Source organism: Leuresthes tenuis, unplaced genomic scaffold (genome assembly GCF_036924035.1).
Source record: "Leuresthes tenuis unplaced genomic scaffold, fLeuTen1.0.hap1 SCAF_2, whole genome shotgun sequence".
Classification (NCBI taxonomy): domain Eukaryota; kingdom Metazoa; phylum Chordata; class Actinopteri; order Atheriniformes; family Atherinopsidae; genus Leuresthes; species Leuresthes tenuis.
Genome location: NW_027325356.1, coordinates 8,108,423 through 8,129,231, shown reverse-complemented (window position 1 = coordinate 8,129,231; position 20,809 = coordinate 8,108,423). Strand labels below are relative to the sequence as shown.

At 38.0% G+C, this 20,809-nt stretch overlaps 1 protein-coding gene across 3 annotated transcripts in view; it reads left to right on the top strand.

Annotated features, from left to right (window-relative positions):
- Positions 1–20,809, top strand: part of tspan4a (tetraspanin 4a) — a 146,319-nt gene that overhangs the window by 37,435 nt on the left and 88,075 nt on the right. The window lies entirely within an intron of this gene.

Sequence of the window (20,809 nt, the reverse complement as noted above, 5' to 3'; positions counted from 1 at the left end):
TGGGAAGGGTTTGCAGAAAGTGATGTTTCACCTTCTTGACTTCAACATATCTATTTCTATGTTACTCTGATGTCTCCTATCTTATTTAGAGTGAGTTCTGTTTTGTGTGTCCATGCAATCATAGTGATGTTAGATAGAGGAGGGGCAGTGTGAGATAGATCGTGCATTTAGATCATGTGTACAAAGCCTATTGTGTGGGTGAGTGAAGCTTTTTTGTTCCCAATACAGTATTTTCAGTGTGGGTGTACTCTGCATTGTTTTCTGTGTTAAGCTGTGGCATATTGGGGAGCTTGCATTGTGCACAGACTCTAATCACAGTGTTGCCATTGTGCTGCAGTTACTCACCTACCTCTGCTATACCCTCCCTTCAGCCCTTCACAGTCCGTCAAAGATTCTGCTGTCAGTCTTCTCTATCTGGCTGATCGTGTCTGTTTGCTGTGGGGATGTCTGAGCTACAGTGTGTCTGACTCTGTCAGTCTCACACTGATAGCCCCACAACAGATCACTTTCAATTGCACTGTGACGCCTGTCATGTTCCCTTGCTGTGCTTTAGATTGAAAGATCTTTAGCCAATGCTTGATTTTTTTATTTTCGCCACCGACTCTCTCTGTTCAACCAAGTGCAATTTGTCACAACGTTTTAAAGGGTTTCAAGCCACTGTGGTTACTTCAGTGAGATTACTTGATTTGTCGAATGTCTGTTCTTATTGGAAACAGAATGAAATGAGGCCTCGATCGTTGAAATGTAACCCAGCTGCCAAAAATGCTATCCCCTTCGAGGAATGACTAACCTCTTCACCTGCATATCCTCTGTAAGCTATAAACTGCTGTCAAAGTGGGATGGTGGTGTTTGTTATTAGTGCACAGTGTGTCTGTGTGTTGCCGCGGGGGATATATAATGACCACAAAGCACTACAGCCCTCTCTTCTTCTTGAGAAGTCAGTTTGATATGATCCTTAGGGTTAGAAGAGAGCAGTTTTAATATCAAACGTGCAACTGAAAATGATAAATATGACACAGTGTGACCACAAATAAATGTTGATTGAGTCATCTTATCCAAGATTTGAAAGGTTTATTGTAATTCCTAATTTTTAAATTGGAAATTGGTTAGTCCTTAATCCAAGCATTCTTTACATGATATAGTGTGGGGTAGATAGACGGAAGTTCACCACTACAGCCTATTGATTCAATTGTATAGCACTGATCTGGTTAAAATATGCTTTACTTCACCTTTATTTTCACTTTCAAATCATATGAGGGTGGTCTCATCATCAGCTCTCAAATAATTTTCTTTATCTGTGAGATTTTTTGCACCTCCACTAAAACTGTCACATTATTTCAGAAGAATTAATTTATTAAAGATAGCACTAACTAGAGTAGAGGTGCTACAATATGCTTGTGAAAGAAATTAAAATATATTTGATTGATATATGTGTGAACAGAGTTATAGCTGCTACTTACAGTGAGAAAAATAGGTATGATTAGAACTGCTATGAACAATGTTTGATGCAACCTGCTTTTAAACAGCCCTCCAACCTAGGATTTCAGGCTTCAGAAGAGTGCCTGAAAAATTGAACAGTGAAATAATTACTTCTTAATGTAGCTTCACTGATGACTCCGTATATAACAACATTTTTAGTATGGTGAGTCAAGTACAGACTCAAACAAAGGTTGCAGGGAAGTAGAACTAATGTAGACTTTCCGAAGAAAGGAGCAAACAGAAATAGCTATTAGGCATGAAGTCCAATAGTCTTGAATATGATTCCAAAATGATATCCAAAAGAAGAGGGATGCCTAGAATAGACATAGGACATAAGGAATAACAATAGACATAGGCAGGTGGTGGTGATGTTCTAAATGAATCCAGTGGCAAAACATGGATAGGAAATAAGTTTAACAGTGAACACAAGTGGCCAACATCTATAAAACAAACCAGGAGGCAGGACAAACTACAGTGTTAAGTAAACCAGAACATGAGATTTTGAAAAGATACAAACGAAGACACAAGTAAGAACTCAAAACAAGTTATAAGAGAGGCATGTTTACTGTTGTGTCACATCACCCTTCCTTTTAATTACACTTTTTAATAATTTGGAAGCCGAAGATAACAATTGTTGAAATTTTGCTGATCTGCTAATCTGTGTCCATTCTGTCGGAAACAAAGATTCCAGCTGCTCAACAGTTTGTGGTTGTTGTCTGATTCTTTTGTTCATCCTAATGACATTTCAATAAAAATCAGATATGGAAGCACACACACTCTGTGTCTACAAAGCCAAGCAGTTGTGCAGAACAAGGTCCATCATTGTACAAAATAATATCCTCCTGGGAAAATACATTCTGATATAGATCTCTGCATCAATGCTACCCTCATACATATGCAAGCCACCTGTCCCATGGTCACAGTTTCACCCCCATACCAACACACACACACGTTTTTTCTCCTATTTTTGGAGACAACATTATGGATAATCTTTCTCATCACTATAACATAAAACATGATGTCAGTTTTTTTTTCTAAAAGTGGATGTTTATGTGGCATATCAATGCATTTAAAGGTTTTGCATATTCAAAGCTGTTTTCTCTTCACCATTAAGGATATAGGGTCAAATATCAACACTAAAAACATGAGAAGAACACTTAGTTTTGCTTGTTGTAAAACAAAGATTTAAAAAAAGAACATTATTACATGAAATATAGGCAGCTTATTTGAAAGAAACAGAACAAGGTGTGACCCCTCATCCACCTTGACCCTGTCATTACAGGACTTTGTTGTTATTACAAAACCGTAGGCAGTTCTTCTTTCTGTCCTCTCTTAATAATGACCACTTGTCACAAGAAAACGAGGGCACCATAGGCATCTTGTAACTAGTTTTTTTCTTTTCAATATAAAAACAGTCTTGACAGGGTACACACCAGCTACTAAGAACAAAACTATATATATTCCATGAATACTGCTGCATCAAGCAGTACAGATGTGCATTTTCACGTGCTGGCTCTCCAGAGAACCCCTCCCCCCCCATACACACACACACACACACACACAATTTTAAAACAAAGCTATACAAAGAAAGATGGGAGTCTTTGGCTTATTTTGTAATGACTAGAATTCACTTTCCTTTGTCATTATTGATTCTACATTTAAGTAGCAGTTATAAAATTTCCATTTATTTATGCCGCTTTAAACTGAAAAATGTCTCTGTGAGGGAGATAGAAACACATGCCAGAGAGGGAAAATGAGACATGGAGTCAGAAAAAAAAAAACAATATTTGCAGGATGGATATTTTAGCAAAACACTATTTAAATGAAGGCAGAACTTCTCAGAGTCAGTTCATCAGCCTCTTAAGACCCCAGCTTAAATTACATAGGCTTGTTTATTTCTCCTGGCTTTTTCAGGTGAATAGAATCTAATAAATATGAAACCTTGGCTTTGGCTTTGAATGAAAAGTACTTTTGGAGAAAAATATATGTCCTTGTATGGGGATAAAAGTCGTTGGGTCTCAGGTGGCTAAACCTGAGACTGATAGCATTTGGCATTAATTGGCACATTGTCGCTTTTTTAAAATGAACTATCTTTCCAGAGGCAGAATATATAAAGAACTGGAAAGTTACAGAGTGTGCTACCATAAAACAAAATAAATAAAAACAGCTCATTACTTGCCTGTTTATGAGTCACTGAAAAAAAAAGCAGACGTCATAGCAACAACTGCTTAGCAGCGATGATAAGAAAGACTATGTAGAAATTAGTTATATGTACCACTTATCACAAAAATACTGAAGCAGAAACAACAACAAAATAAGGAAAAAAACACCTATACAATTCAATCGTTGTACGTGAGTGGCATCAGCAACAAAAATAATCGGTCTGTCTGCCAAGTGTCTTTACATGCTTTATGCTGCAGATACACATCAACAACCAGATTAGAAAGTGACAAACACGCAGAGAAAAACATCAATCTGAAATGTCCCCATTGATAGTTAAATTCATACAGTTAAAGTTAAACAACTCTGTTGGGCAGATAGAAGAACTGCATGAATCCACATGCTGCGTGAGAGGATAGAAGAAGTCTTCACATATCATTCAGCAAATATATAATAAAGATAAAGGAATGCTGCCAACTATGCTTTCAGCATCAAATATTCAGCACGTCTGAGCTCCAGTCTTTGTACTGTATACAGTATTAATAACATCCACTTCCTGTCCTTCCTGTTTCTTTTCTTTTTGAATAAAGAGCAGTTTTATTATTGTATTGATTTGCTTTCTATCCATTTTATTTAGAAAATCTCTTTATGATGACCCTGATGAAGGCCATAAAATGAAATGGTGTGACAGTACTGCTATTCTTTGCTGTACTTGTGATCCAATTTATCTTTGTCCTCCACCCTGCACTCTGGAAGTAGATGAAATTGTGTTCAGGAGGCCTCCCGTGTAACGTCTTTTTCCCTGCTGAGGTATTACTTATCAGATTCCCTCAACTCAATCAAGTTTGTGTGTGTCAAGGGCTACTTTGAGAAAATGTATGACTTTAAGGCACACAAAACTGACTTGTCTTGACCTGCAAAGATGAAACTGAAGTTTGTTTCACACACAAGGACAGCTGCTGACATTTTCGATGAACAACAGTTCAAGCACAGACACTTCTCTCATGGTTTAAAGTTAAACTGCTTCTGAATAGTTTATTCAAACTCTTAATATGTTTGAAATATCAGTGGGTGGAGAGTTAAAAAAACAACTCTCAAAGCAAGCCTTGTGAAGTTTCACCCAACACTGTCAAGTGAGTACCAAGTTGTTTCAGAACAATGTGAAAGCTCCTTCCTGTGTTTTCTTCCATTTGCTACTCTCCAACGGTTAACGCACACAGTAGTATCATTATTTTTTACATGACAATGAGGATAAACATTTATTTCCATTAAAAAATAAGACTAGAATCATGTCCGAAATAGCCAGCACTCTTATACTGTCAAAGTGATGCCATTAGGTCTCTTTATTATTTGTAGCTTGTTTTCTTGGCTCTGCAGCTGAGGACACAGTTCTCGTTTGAACATGCCATGTTTCTTAACAGCTGAAACTGTTCTTTCAGTCAGCAACAGTCATTACAAAACAATCAGACGTGTCAGAATTTTTTGGTGCAAACTGTCTTCTCATGTTGGTGTCACTGGCAAATTTGTTCTTGAGGCAATTGCAAGATGTCAAGAAGTCAAACTGTGATGGGTTTTCTGAAAATGGCAGTTTGGATTGAGGTCAGAACTGCTGGTTTGTTGTTACTCAGTGAGTATGATGGGTGAAATAAGATGTCATGCTGCAAAGATTTTAAATGAATTTTACTCACTGATTGGCCAGATGAAGGCCAGGTTTGAATTCAGTTTCTCTCTGATTTTACTTCCAAGAAACTCATATATCCCCTGCTGTGTATTCTTCCCACATCTGTTTGCATGAAAAAGGTACTCTGGCAGCTCTGACAATGATTCAGGTGACAGAGAAATAGTAATCCATATTATGCACCAGAGTTCATAAAAAAAAAAAGAAGTTGTATATGCTACAAACTGATTTTTTACCAAGACTTAATGGGTAAAATAAACCTAATTATTATCTGATTTTCTCCAATATTTAAAGAAAACCTGGAGTCTTAAAATTCCACTTATTTGGTAAAATATAGGCGACATAATAGATATTTGCAGACGTTCAACTGGATGTGTCATTACATTGCATATTATACATGTTTTTGAAAATTTGCACCCAACAAAAATAGAGCAAAGCCACTAATCTGACTATGATTTTGAGCTTCCATGCCAATAAAAGGTGCATCAACATGCAGATTGTCATGGAAACTAGCCTTTTTCTTCCCACTGCATAAAAAAAAGACCAGGTTTGAGTAGGCGTGGATGTGTGTGTGTTCCCACATATATGTCACACACTTTGGTGCAAATTAAGTTGAGAGAAATTAAAAGGTATCATTTAAATTGGAGGTCAATAGGTCTTCAGTTAATTTAACTTCTGTGTTAATTCTTGCTACTGTAAGTGCTGGAAAATAGGCTCAGTACTCTGACCTCATACTTTAACGCCTGTGTGGGTGAGAGCTGCCTGATTATCTCTTCTTTCATGACAAAGTGTCAAAAATTACACACAAAAAGTGAGAAATGCATTTCTGTTCTCCTTAACAAATACTTATTTATTACCTAAATCGAGGAGCAATGACTCCCAGAAAATTGGGCAACTCAAAAATATTCATATTACTAATTCATATGTACAGAAGAAACAACACAGCTATAACTTACAGAAAAAGACCCTCACTTATAGCCAGTTAATCTTCTAAACATAAACGTGTCTTTTCCACACAACAAGGGAAGGAGGGGGTGAAATCCTACAGCTGTAGGTGAGACTGGGACTTAGAAGGGACAGGAAGAGGCAGGCAGAAGTAAGAGATGAAAGATATGTCCTCTGAAGTTGTGTTTACTTGTCATCCTAATGTAGGTCAGAGCCCTGCGGAGGATCTGTAGATTGCCAGAGTTGTGAATGGGTTGAATCTGTCTCCACTGATTTAGCCAGATCAATAGAAATTGTCTTACTACTGACTTGAGATCTGTCAGCTCCACCCTGGCCATCCCCTGCTGCCGCACACACCATCGATTTGCAGCTGCGCCGATGGGGAACGTGCACAGCATGAGCGGTCCAGATAATAGGCCTGCAGTTTGCATTTGCTGAGTTTGGCATGTTTGTGGAGAGAGCTCACAGGCAGCAATGTCATTTGAATGAGGGGAAATGTCTGGGAATGGGAAACACCAGGGATGTTTTATTCCTTTATTATCTAGATCATACATTATCGAGTGTTCTACCAGGTATGAAAAAGTCTCTCATGTTAGTGCAGCAGATTGTTGGGATACTGTACGTAGTTAATGTTGAGTGAATGAGCATATTCTCAGTTGGATACCTACCTACACCAGTATTTTTTTTGTGATAGATTTAGTTGAAAATGTCCTCTGAGGTGTTAATGGCTTCATAAAGCGGCTTTAGATGGTGCCTCAGTGCTGCAGCTTGGCCTTTATCGACGCTGCCAGCTTAAGACCGGAAACCCTTTTATTCCAGTTTCAGCATTACTGAAACCCGATTTAGACATTGCCACAACGCTGACCTCCTTGACACATTCATTTAGAATTTTAGAATCCAATTTTCTTCATGTTTCCATAGTTATAAAAAACAACAGCCACACATTTTTTCATGTCATGACTTCCTGCTAACCACTGACATTTTAAGCTGTTATTTGATCAAATTATTGGTTAATTCTATTACTTTTAGAAAGGACATGTTTTTACTGAATATTTGAATTTGTTCTTTGATCTTCTCAGGTTGTGACATTAGCAGAATAGGATATTCTTCCACTGAATTACTTCAGTGTGCAACAACAAAGGCCTCCTTCTGTAAACATGTTCCTCGATATTACTTCTGTTTCTATCCAGATTCAGCATGGCACTGCATTAGTTTTCATTATTATATATACACAAAGCTTGTGTCAAGACATTCAGGGAGGTCCTTTGATAGAAAATAAACTACATCCGTTAGCTGGTTCTATTGAGTTACTGAGTTCACTTGCCTGTTCACTTTGACAGTCCAGTCTTACTTTAATTCTGTATTTGTTTGAATCGCTTTTCAAGAGAGGAACATGTTGCGTTTTGAGCAAAACGTTCTTTTAATTCAAACAGTTGTTTTGTCATACCCTTAAATACAATCCATAAGAGCGTCTTCCAAACTACTGCTCCTGCAGTTGGCAGGAGGGAAAAACTGTACATCAGAGGAAATGTAATTCTCAAGCCACAAAGCCTTCTAAAGGAGGAGGGAGAGGGGTTTGAAGGCACAACTACAAGAAGCGTTTTCAACCATGGGATGCAAGTTAGACCTCCAAGTATGAGGCTGAAACCATCCATCCATCCATCCATCCATCCATCCATCCATCCATCCATCCATCCATCCATCCATCCATCCATCCATCCATCCATCCATCCATTTTCGGTCGCTTATCCACGGTTGGGTCGCAGAGGGAACAGGTCCAGAAGAGAAGCCAAGACATACGAAATATATTAAAGACAATTTACATCAGAATGAGGATGTTGTTACATGTTGGTCTGATTGGAAGCATCACCTGCTTTCCTTGAGATCCAGCCAACCTACCAGAAACCTGCAGGCTGTCCAAAATATTAACGACAAAGAAACACTTTACCAAAATGCTTCTGTGTCTTCCTAGTTGAGTTTAGGCAATAACATTACTTGATTAGTGTTAGAAAGCCACCATAGGTAGGGCTAAAATATATATATTTTAAAAGGCAGCTATCATTATATGGGCCCATTTTGTTGGTTTAAACTTTTTTGATTTGTATCTCATACTAGGTATCCTTGTGTTTTTGTGTTTGTTTATAACTCGTCTTTTCACCCTCCAACAGGTGAAGACAAACAGTGGCCCTTTGTGAGACTGGTTCTGCTGGAGATCTTTGTCTGTTAAAAGGGAGTTCTCCTCTCAACTGTCTTATCCTTGCCTGCCAGGAGATAGAATCAAGTGAAGATTCAATGTGATGTGTTGATTTCCTTAGCCAGGTTGTTTTAAATCAATTGGCTTTAAATGGATACTACTTGAATGAATTTGGTTTGGACTGAACTGGATGATACGAATTGGATTGTAATTGAATTACAACAAATTGACTATAATTGGACTGAATTGGACTTTGACACGTGAACTGGCAGTATATGAAAGCTGAATTGGTTGTCTAGGTGACACATGAAAACAATCACGACAACACTTTGTCACTACCTGGTTGGGTTTAGGCAATGGATACAAAAAAATAAGAAGAAAAACATGGTCATTATTAAATTAATATATAAAACTGCATAAATAATTACTTATTTGTACCATGCCATGTCACCATTTTCATGCCTATTTGACCCTTCACATGTGGTTTTATCATGACTGCTAGAAATCACATATTCTTTTAACTTTATTACAAGTCGTTAATGCCTAAGTGAACAAATGACGAATAAATTTACTGTTAGTAGGTGGACAGTTTCCTTTGAGGGCCATGAACTTGGTTCATATCACCCATTATTTTTACCTTTCTCAAATAAATACAAATTTAGATATATTTCTATGTCTATTGTTCATTGTGGCATGGACAGCCCCCGGTGCTTCTGCCATCAGAGCTTTGCTTTCATATTGCTCCTGTCTCCTGCCCTGAGAAATGGATGCATGCAAACTACCAATATATTCTGCATTCTGCTCTCAGATAATTTTAGCTGCTACTTTCTCATCGCATGTGCTTTTGTGCTCACTCAATAGTGTTTCCTCTGGTGAATGTCAAAATCAACCACTTAGAGTTCAGCAAGAATGGCAGAAAAATGTCAAAAGGTCTTGATGAAGGAGCTGTATGAGTGCAGTTTGTTGTAAATCTACACGCAGAAGTAGCTCTTAAATCTTTTATCAGTTTAAAAACATTCAGTGTCAGTTGGAAATGACATGGCTGGAATCGTCACATCAGAATTTAGCTCAAAAGTGAAAAGTAAAAATGCTTATAACAAGAAATTGACAAACAAACACATAATCAGGCACTGAAGAGAAACTATAAATTTTGAATGTAATCAGAGAGCTTTAAATGTGCTGGTAGCTACATGTTGTTAGTGTTGAACAGAGAGTTGTTGCAGGCAGTTGCTTCATATTTACCATCCATACATGAAATGAGTATAAATTGCACAATTTAACTCTTGATAAGAGACCAAATGAGCTTATTGTGAAACCACTGAACTTCCCCTTTAAATGTAAACAGCCACTTTACCATCATTAATAGTATAATGTGAATGTTTATGTACTAAATAACCCATTTAAAAAAGGATTCATTATCAGCTACACTTAACTCAGAAGAGGATATCTCACTTCTCTGCATAATATTTCCATATTAGCCTCAGGACTGAGTGGAAGCACTTAGTGAGAGATGTGCTCACTGTTTTGTCAGTATTCTGACAGTGAATTATTTCCACTGCATCAGTCTGGCATGACTGCAGTGAAACTGCTGTCTGTGCAAAGATGCAGCAATATAGGACAAGGAACATCTTTTAAAACAGAGTCATACCTTTTTTTTAAAACTACAAAGGTAGTTGCAGAACACTTCCTTTACCAAAGTTATTGGAAGAAATACATTTGGATGGGCACCATGGTATTATGAACGTTTTCATCATTTTTTCTGTGTTGGGGTCTTTATGCACTGAGCTAAGAATCAGCCTTTGTGCATGTCTTCTCTGCAGAGTTGGACCCCACTGATGTCTTTTTTCAGAATCTGCTGTTGGTGAGAGGGCTCACTCTGATTGGTTGTTCAGCGTAGCAAATAAGTGTGCAAGAAGGGAGGCGACAGTGACGAAATAAATCAAACGACTAATTTCATGTCACATATAATCTACTCTCATTTGTCGCCTTCCTTTCTCCAAACCAAGCAACAGTTTCACAACATGTGGAGTGAAGAAACTGAAGAGCAACTGATTATCAATATTGAAAATGACAAAGTATGTTTGTTTGTGTTTTAAAAAAAAACATACACAGTCTTCCAGTTTCCTGCATTGTACAACGGCGGTGCAAAGAAAACCAGCTGGGGGCTTCTGAATGAAGCTGGTTCTTCACACTGGTTTGGTGTATAAGCCCCCTTAGATGGTGCTTACCACCATCATCAAATCACAAAATGATAAATGATCTTTTAGAACAATATCGTTGCATCCCTTCAGTAAAGATCCAGGCAATGAAACTGTTCAACACTGTAATAGGACTTTGATGTTGGCTTTTCCTTTAATGTGTCACCCATTAGTATGTGCTCTCTGTAATTCAGTTTCTGCAAATGTGCTAAAAGGAATAGGTATTGAGTAATTGCGGTTCACAGATCTGAATCATGAAGTCTTAAATATTCAGAGAGAACAATTTAAGACTGGATGTGTTAATGTGAAGTGCAATACCATGTAAAAATAGCCTGCTATCTTATCATTGGGTCATATCTAAAATTTTAGGTCAGTGGGAAATAATTAAGATGTGACACAATGGACTTAAACCTAAGTCCACCTGGAAGTTGAGAAATACAATGATATGATTTTTTATTTATTTAGTTAATATTTAGGTCCATTCAAGAAGCTCAGGAGGAAGAGCAGTCGCCCACCAATCGGAAGGTCGGTGGTTCGACTCTGGCTTCCCCGGGCTACATGTCGAAGCGTCCTTGGGCAAGACACTGAACCCCACGTTGCCTCCCAGTGTATCACTGGGGTATGAATGTGTGTATGAATGATTAGAATCTTAAGACGTGCTGTATGAATGTGTGTGAGTGGGGTGAATGTGGCATGTAGTGAAGCGCTTTGAGTGGTCAGTTAGACTAGAAAAGCGCTATACAAGTACAAGTCCATTTACCATTTAAAGCCCACCAGTTCATGGGTTGATTTACTCAGCTGACCATGTGTGATCACTTGAGGCAGTAATGGAAGTAAGAGGGAGTATATCTTCAAAGATGGCTTGCAGTTTAAGACAGTGTCGTAAAAAAATCATCTTTCCAAGATATGAAGCATATGGAGAGATTTTCTGTGTTAGTATACAGAAGTGGGCTGTTAACCTTCACACGAGAAATGGGACCCCTCTCAATGTGGCTCATTACAGATGGAGACCAGATGGAGGCAGTGAGCTAAAACACCCCAGCAACTCTGCTGATGTAAAGGAGTAAAAGCACCTAATTGACAGTGTGGTGTCATGAAGGAGCTTTAGTTTAGGGTGCAGTGAAGTCTCAAGTGGAATGAATAAACAGTCGAGGGACACGAAACAGAGACAAGCGGATCTCGCTGAAGTTGAGGAAGGAGATGCTAAAGGGACCTGACAGGGGGAAAAAAACTTCTTGATCTGTGATGTAAATGAAGGCAAAGTCAATGTTGATTATCACAGTGGAAAATGATACTTTGGGATCTCTTTTGTTTGAAGAACAATGAAAAAATAAGTTTATTTTCCGTTTTTGCTCCATTTGATTATTTCAGCGAATAAGCTGTATTCTGAATGAGATACATTCAAGAAAAACAAAAAAATAAATCATGAGGGCACAAAGTGAGTGGGTAAAAATCCTTATTTGAAAAAGATTTATTCCCAGAAACATCAATAGTGCTTAAATAATGTTAATTTGAATAGAAGCAGAATTTCTTTCTGATATGTGTTCCAACACATTTCTTCTCCCTTTTGTCAACGGTCTCTGTCCCGTGTTTGCTTTCAATACTGTCAGATAATAGTTCTGGTTGTACGGCTAATTCAGTGTAAGATGGGACTTGGCAAGTCAGGCTTTTATATTGTACATTTCATGCATGAGTAAAACACAATGTGTCTGACACAGGAACATTTAAAATGCATTAGAATTGAGAGAGATATGTTTAATGATAATGAAAAAAGAGAAAAAGGCCCAAATAGGCTTCAGAATAAAAAGAGAATCCGATTATTTTCCTCTTCAATTTCTTGGTAAATTTCTTTAAAATCCACACTTGTTTGTATCACTGTTACTCTGCATCTACCTAATAACGTCAGTCAGTGAAGTTTTACAGTTTAAAGCACATACTGAATTTTCCGTATCCTCACTATTTTATAGATATTTGAACTCCTGTTATTTCTCAACTCAACCCATTGTCACCACAGAATGTATATTAGCTGCAATATATTTATCTGTTGTACTATGGCCTTCATATTGTTCATTGACATCCATGTTCAGTAGAGTAGATTTTTTATTTTTTTTTTTGGGGGGGGGGGGGGGGGGGCTGGGGGGGGGGGGGGGGGTGTTGGCATTATTCTGCTCACTTAAAACGTAAGATAAGTTTAAAACCAATCCCACCCAATGGTCCTTTCACAGTTTCTACACTTGATTTGTGACACTACTATATTTTGGAGATGTGTACAAACAAAATACCTATTTCTTGTTATCTGGTGAAGTTAAGCTGTTGAACAAAACGTTAGCTTCACACCAATACTTGATTCCCTCGAAGAGGGAAACTGGTTTTCAACAGTGACAGTAATTTTATTTCTCAGAAGCACTTCAGGTGAAAGGGAAAAAAAATCAACTCATAGTAATTCACATAGACTCAAAAAGCCAATTCTTTTCCCCTACCTCTGTCTGTCTGTCTGTCCGTCCGTCCATCCATCCATCTATCTACCAGGAGTTGGGGGTGACAAATGGAGGGACCAAGAGGATGAAGTGGGATTGGGTCTGAGTCATGTCCATAGACAAAGGCTCTTACAAGTTGTTCTAGACTGTGAAACTGGCATGTCTATTGTACTAAATATATTGCAAATGTTTAGATAATGTGAAGCACCATAAGAGCTATTTTACTTACAGAAAGCTGTCTTTAAGCAAAGTCATTTCTTAGTGTTAGTAAGATTATAAGGTATTATGAAAGGCTTTGTGAGGCAGACATTCGCTGAACACATACTTTTTGTCTCAGCCTACTTTATATGATTAGGATGTCATGGTCTCTGGTTTTGGTTGTTTTTTTCATTGTGTTAAATTTGTCTTTTGAAATGTTTTGTACTGTATCTACAAGCCCGATTCTTCATTTTCTTTGGAAATAGTTTTAGTTGGCTCATTCCATTTAGTTTTAGTCATTACTGTCCTCTGAACAGCGCCTGTTTTTGTGAACATTGTGTTGTGGACTGTCTTTCCCTGGTATTCTTGTTCTTCTATGCTTTTAGTTTCTGTATTCTATTCTCATGTTGGACCCCTTGTAAAAACAACAAATAATGACATAACATTTTTTTCTGGTGTTCACTCAGACAACCTTATCTGTTTGTTTTAGTGTGAGGGCTGGCAGAGCCCCTGTACAGGTGTGCTTGGTAACCACTTTAGTGTATAAGTTAGCTGTCTTTAAGAAGAGGTTTAAATCATACAGATCTAGTTTTTTTTCTTTATCCATTATACAACAACTGGTGAAGTCACATCTTTCACATTTTTTACCATAGAAATAACCTTTAAGTATGAAATAGAATAAGATAACAAAGTGTCATAAAGTGTCATTTACAAAGAGGTGGGCTGAAAAATGAGTTGATGTTCTCAGTAAACAGAATAAACCAACTCCCTCCTCACACAAATTTTGTCAGCAGCACAGCATACACCCCCACTTAAACTTCAACACTACTGAAAACCCTTTTACAATTTAGATTAATGCTTTTCTGAATATATCCTTTAATGAAACCATCCAAGCACTTTTTTAATCTGTTGTGTTACAGTTAATTACACATAAAAAACCTACTTGGCAGTAGAGCGTTTGAAGCAATTTCACCTCTATCAACAGCAGTGTAATTAGATAAAGCTAACTATGTTCGCTTTTTATATTTGTGTCCGACATGCTTTTTGCAGTTACACTCTATTAAAATCACAGCAAGAGTGCTAAAATAGGTGATACACTATATTTGCATGCTTTTATAACTTTGTTGCACAGCATAATACACAGTTGACACGGCTGGGGATAAAGTGCTTTTAATTCTGTGAATTTTATTTAGAAGAATAATGTCCTTAAAAAACTTGAAAGAAGGATTTGATACTGCCTTGACATGTGAGCTTTCTCCCAGCTAAGTTCTTGCATATTCCAGTGTCTTGTTGTTTCTCCAGCTTATGCCTGAAGAGCTTTTTAACCAAACAGTACTATAAATTTGATGTGAGAGTAACTGTTTTTTCCCCTTTCTTCATAAAATCTGCCTAACTTTGATCTTCCTGTGAGAGCTTGTGTAACCCAAGAATGCAAAGCTATGTTAACAATCTGTCAAAGAAAAAGTTACAAAACAAAACAGAAGATACTTAAGAGGCACTTGTAACGTCCATCTACTCCGATGAGCAGCATCTTTCCCTTGCTTGCCCTTTGAGACTCCACTCGCACACATTTGCACTTGCTCATCACCCCTCGCTACAACATGCAAAAAGACATGTTTTTTTTACACTTTCACACATTAACTATGGTGAGAAGATGCAAATATGTGAGTCCACTCAGTAGCTGGCTATAAAAATAGAGGCTTTTATTGACGCTTATCAACAGGGGAAACAGAAGGATGGGAAAATTTGCTGCTTAGAATAAGGATGGTGTTTGGCAAAGGACGAGCAAGAGACATGCAGAGAGGGAAACAGGATGATTGGGATGCAGTAGAGGAAAGATGGGAGAGACTACCTGCACAAAAGGGAAACTAAACAGAGGCCAAACGGGTCCAGACAACAAGAGGACCAGCTGGGGTTGTAGAGGGAAAAGAAACAATAGGAGATGGAACATGGGGAAAAACACTTACGACTACAGAGAATTAGAGAAGAAGAGACAGATGGAGAGAGTGAGAAAGGCAAGAGGGGGAGGCCGGGTTTCTCTTGACTGTCCTTGCTTGAGTATTCATGGTTTGGCTTTTACAGAATCGAAAAAAAAAAGAGAGAGAAAGACTGCAGTGTGGTGCAGCAGTGAGTCCGAACAGTAGAGATATACAAACTGGAGGATGCCTATACACCTGGGGACCTGTGCTGAATGCAGGTGGAGTGGTGCAGAGCCCGAGGAGCTGATGGACAAGGAGGGGAAAAGCAGTTGGGTTTGGCAGGGGATATTTGACAGAAGAAACAGGGAGCAGAGGAGACATGCATGTTTCAGGAACAGGTGGGAAAACTGCAGGGGGTGGGGGGTGGTAAGGCAGAAATATTATGCTAACAGCCCAGACAGATTGCATTATTAAGCACCTTGATGCTGATTTAAAACCCAGTCATGTTTTGTTTTGTAGAAAATTAGCTTATTTATGTAATTAAAAATTAATGCAATAATTAACACAATTTACTGAGCATTAAACAACCGTGGCGGGGTTAGGGTTAGGTTTCTATATTTCAGGCTCCGTCATTGTATTTTATTTTCCTATTTCATAACATTCCAAATGTATTCAGTGAGAGAAGAAGAAATGCCTGGATATCACCTGGATTGTTTTTTTTTAACTATAGTAATGCTGTAGTTAAATGTGCAGAATTTAGTTTGTCTTTAAATTGCTGAAATAAGCAAAGTCCTCCTGAAAGACATAGTTGTGATGGAAGCATTTGTTGCACCCAAAGCTGTTCAGCGGTTAATGATGCCATCATAGAACACTTCCCCATGCTATTTACACTAATGATTCTCATAGTCATCACTGGCATATCTTTTCAATAAACAGTAAGATTTATCCGCTCCAACATTGAAATGTTGTCTCCACTCATCACATACCGACACTTGGTCAGGAGCACTACAGGTTGGTCTTCAACTTGTAAAATGACCTCCCCATTGTGTTAATGTTTTTGGCATGCATGGTAATGTAGTAGTGTCATGGGAATGTAAAAAGGGGTTCTGTGGGGGTACCAAGCATACAATATACTTATTCCTTATGAAGTAGTACAAGTGAAAATTAATGTAAAGAATGAAATGAAAATGATAAAAGAGGAACAAAAAACAGCAGTTCAAAGGATGGTCTCAAACTAGAGAGTCAAACTGACCTCGTAAAGAGCTCCATACTGTTTGTCAAAATTGTGAACTGTTCAGTACACGTTTCAGTGTATACAGTCAGTGTTTTCTACATGAGGCAGGACACATGGCAAAATGTGGCCAGGGCCAGAGAGGAAGGATTTTATGCCCTGGACTTCTTTGTCACACTTCTTTCTGTTCTTTAGCTGAGCTGATAAAATTTGATCAATACAGCAATTCAATATGTTCTGTAATTTTGTTTTTATCAATAGTTACAATTTATTTTTTTTCAAAAAAAGGTTTACTTTTTCACTGCAGTCTAAACATTGTGCTGGTTTCTGCAAGTTTGCAGATTACAGTCTCATTGTCGGTGGACATGAGGATTTTCTTTTCACTGCAGCTTAGCATAGAGGCCTTTAATGCCTTGTTCACGCAATAAGTCATTTTATTCCTATGAGAGTTGCCATAATCTCCGATAGATGTGTGAAACTCCACCTTCTGTTGTTTTTCTCCTCTAGAATTTGACACAAGTCGGTTGAAATGTGTTGCTTTTTTCATTTCTAATATTTTGGAGAGGGATGACATGATGTGGCAGGAAAGTTTGCTATATAAAGTAGCAATCAGGCTAACAAAATACAACCTTTACAGCCAAACTGATCAGAACTGAAAACATCTGAGTGAAGACTTCACAGTTGTATCGAGCCAACACCGGTATTGATATAATAGAAAACTGGATAAAAACTGGTTCATACATCTTTTAACAATATCTTTCACAAAAAAATACTAGGTAGACCATCCTGATTTCACTTACCTCTGGTTTTGTATTGTAAGTGTTGTTCTTTCAGGTTAATTCCATGCATGTATTTCACAAACCTATTCTTCATTTACCTTCATTTACCTCAATGAAAGATGGCATCTCCTTCACCATATAACCAGCAACATGCTCTATATTTCCTCCGTAGTGGTAGCTTTAGCTGAGCTGAAAGCTGGCTGTTGTCATTGTGAGACTGTAGCTTTAGCAAAATCACAAGTTACAGTATGTGGAGCTGTGTTTAGCCTGAGGATGTCTGAAGGAGAGATCCTTATTTCCAAGCACATTTCCAAAATACATTCCGCCATGATTGCACTTGTTTATTTTTTGGAAACAAAACACACAAGCTGATTAAAAAAAGTCAACAGTGATGGTCTACTGGTTTGACAAAGTAACTAATAAAGGATTACTTGAATTGCAAAACTAACACAAAGTGTTTTTAGTTTCCACCAAAAAAGTATGTGAGTACTTACATAGTAAGTACATTTTCATTTGTTTTTCATTCGTCATTAAACACCTTGTTTTTTTTCTCCTGCCATCTGTTTTTCCTTGCCAGATAGTCTTTGTTCCTTGGTGGCCAGCTTGTGTTGTTTTGCCAAGTTTATGATCTCTGCTTGTTTCTCATTTCCACCTTTTGCTTTGCCCTTGCTAGTGTTGATTACTCCTGGATTATTGACCATTGCTTTGTTTACTGGAATCTGCCCTCTGTCTTCTCCCCTGTCTGGATTGCTTGTTTACCTGATATTATGTACATGACCTAAGCCTTTTGTCATGAACTCTTCCCTCTTGGATTTTACCCTGTGTCTGGGCCCTCTATCCCATCATTCATCACAAGGTCTGCAAAGTTATCGAGCCAAGTCCAACCCAAATATATTCATTGTTTCTGACAGACAACCTTCGCCTACCTACATGGTAAGGCAGACAGGTGAAGGACAATACCTGCTGACTTGTGTTGAAAGCTTCAAGCAAATAATGAACAGCTGCTTTCTTATGCAACGAAAAGCTTCTCAAGAACTATTTCCTAGTTCAGTTCACATAATAAAAACTTAACAACTTCATGTTCGTAGTTAACCCTTTGAAATTCTGAACTGAAGTCACAGACCCAAAATGAACATTCATCTCTTTTATACTTTTTATATGACCTCTGAATACTCCTCATATAGAACATAGGGTTGTGGATTGGTATGAAGTATTGGAACATGGGCCATCTGTGCAGATATATGCACATCTCTGGATTTATCTGTTGTATTGCTGACTATCAAGATACTCGGAATCAAACTGTGATAAAAAAATCTTTTTTTTTGTACTCAGTTCGCACACCAATAATAGCTAACAGAGGCCATGAAGCAACAAGCTTAAAAATGAAAAAAATTGAAGGTCCATAAAGACCCGGATGACCTGGGTGACTCATCACAAAGTCCTGACCTCAACCCGATAGAAAACCTTTGGGATGAATTAGAGCGGAGACTGTGAGCCAGGCATTCTCGTCCAACATCAGTGTCTGACCCCACAAATGAGTTTCTGGAATAATGGAAAAAAATTCCCATAAACACACTCCTAAACCTGGTGGAAAGCTTTCCCAGAAGAGTTGAAGCTGTTATAGCTGCAAAGGGTGGGCCGATGTCATATTAAACCCTATGTATTAAAAATGGGATGTCACTTAAGTTCATATGCGTGTAAAGGCAGATGAGCGAATACTTTTGGCAATATAGTGTATGTCTGAATGCAGTTGTTGATTATATAGGACTGATTCCAGTGAATGCTGCAGATATGACTTATTAAGGTTTGTGGCTTCTGTGTGCAGCTTTGGGATGTGTGCATGCACAGTTCAGCCTGACACATTCACTGTCAACAAGAACACTATTTAATGCCACGAGACAGCTGTATTCACCTCACGTTTTTTGGTTAAAAACTACCTCATTTTGTTGAATCTGCCACTCACCAATGTGCTCATTTTAATGCATTAATGCCCAACACTGAGCAGCTGCTTTAATTTATGCTTAAAGTTTTGGAGTATGTAGATATTTTTACGTTTTTTTTAAAAAAGCAAAATTTGCAAGTTGCATATTGGGGTGAAATTATTGTTTTCCTTTTCTCTCTGTTTCTAAATATAGAATCTAAATGAAAGTCACGAGACATTCATTTTCTACTCCAGTTTGTCATTGTGATGCCAGTTAAAGTGATACGTCACCATTAACTGTTAACAGTATTTAGTGGTTACACTTTGATGCAGCCTATGTTTTACAGTTTCATTTTGTTTTTCTTTGATATTCTGTCCATATGATCTTTCCCAAAGCCCCCTTAATGCTTAAGATAAGCCCTGCAATGTGTTGGGGATGTTGCCCTCTTCCTGTGGTGAAAAGCTTTCTTAAATTAATCTCACACGAGAGGATGGAATATAAACTCTCAGCCACCCACTCCTGTTTTTATGACATCCTCTCTTTCGTGTAGTACATTCCCTAACATTTTGATCCATCAGGTGCTGCTCAGTGTTTTCATCAGATTCATCAGCTTTATGCCATCTGTCTATACACACCATAATGGAATTGGATCAAAAGGTTCAGCCAGATATTGCAGAAACTGACATGAAGTCATCACTTTAAATTAAAGTGTCGTCTGAAGGTATCAGTGTTGTCATTTACATCATCGCTCTCACACACGCTTGTCTGGCCTGGAAAAAAGCAACTCACCATTGGACACAATGATAAGCTCATATCCTATTGATAAATTGCTCCTTTAAACAGAGAAAAGCTCATCCAATCAATCTCATGACAAAGCAGGGTTACGCCTGAATATTTCCTAGCGGTACCTCTGCCCTGCCCTCCTTTGTAGCTGCCACAATGAAATCCTCAGGGTCTTGTACTGATCAAAGACAAATTTCTCCATCTTTTAAATAAGAATGAAGTACATCTATTCCTATTACATCCTCTGGTGTCTTTTATTGAGACAAGCCTGAGTGTTTTGGGGAAGCATCATGTGGGCACACAGCGGGATATGAAGAAAGACTGTGGGGCAGAGCAGCCTCTGAGAAGGCTTTGTTAACTGTCGTCAAGATAAACATGAAGACCAAGCCCAAAAACACTCATGAAATATGCATCTTTCCAAAGGGATGTGGGGCATGTTTATCTTAAAAGCTGTGTGCTGCTAGTGACAAAATATGAGAATCCACTAGTGGCTTTATTTCTGAATAAATCTGAGCTGTTATCATGATGACGAGGTTCTTGCAAAACAAATGTTTAGGTCAGCAGTTTCATCTGATGCTGCCCTCACCATCGCCTATTGTTTCACAAATGTCTGTACATTTCCTGATGATTGTTTGTGTAATGGGCAACTCTGAGTCAAACAATCAACTGTCTTGCTTCCATTAAGTTATAACTAAACAAGGGCCTTTACATGTCATATTGTCATGATTTGATTACTGTTTCCTACTTTCTATATTGATTGTAAACCGCTGGTGGCAATAAATATTATTATTTTCCACTTATGTCAGGATGATATCGATATCAAAAATGTTTTTGGCTGCAATAATT